The sequence below is a fragment of the Enhydra lutris genome, unplaced genomic scaffold, assembly GCF_002288905.1.
Source record: "Enhydra lutris kenyoni isolate GAN:26980312 unplaced genomic scaffold, ASM228890v2 scaffoldscaffold120, whole genome shotgun sequence".
NCBI classification, from domain to species: domain Eukaryota; kingdom Metazoa; phylum Chordata; class Mammalia; order Carnivora; family Mustelidae; genus Enhydra; species Enhydra lutris.
In genome coordinates, this window is record NW_019154204.1 from 42915 (window position 1) to 43316 (window position 402).

Consider the following 402-nt stretch of genomic DNA (forward strand, 5'->3'; position numbering starts at 1 on the left):
CACACACACCCAACCCCGAGTTCTGCTTCCTTCTTGGGTGGCTGGTTTCAGCCTGCTTATGCATAGCCAGGCTGTCTCCTTCCCCAGGCTGACTGACATGATTCATGAGGAAGAAGAGATTGTTCGCACCTGCCCAGAATGCTGCATGGCAGGGCATGCTATGAAAGAGCCCTTGTCTGGTCGAGTGCACTGAGTCCCAGTTCCAAAACTTGAAAGTCGCCCCCCAAAGCACCTCAGCTCTCCCTTAACCACTCCACATGGTAGGCAGTATGGGAAGGACAGGAAAAGGAGCCAGGGCCAGAAGTATTGATTGTCTTTTGGCAGAAAGGACCCAGGCCGCTTGTTGACAGGCCTCCCAGGTGGAGCCTCTGGAGGTTCCCTTTGCCCAAGCCCACAGCTGAT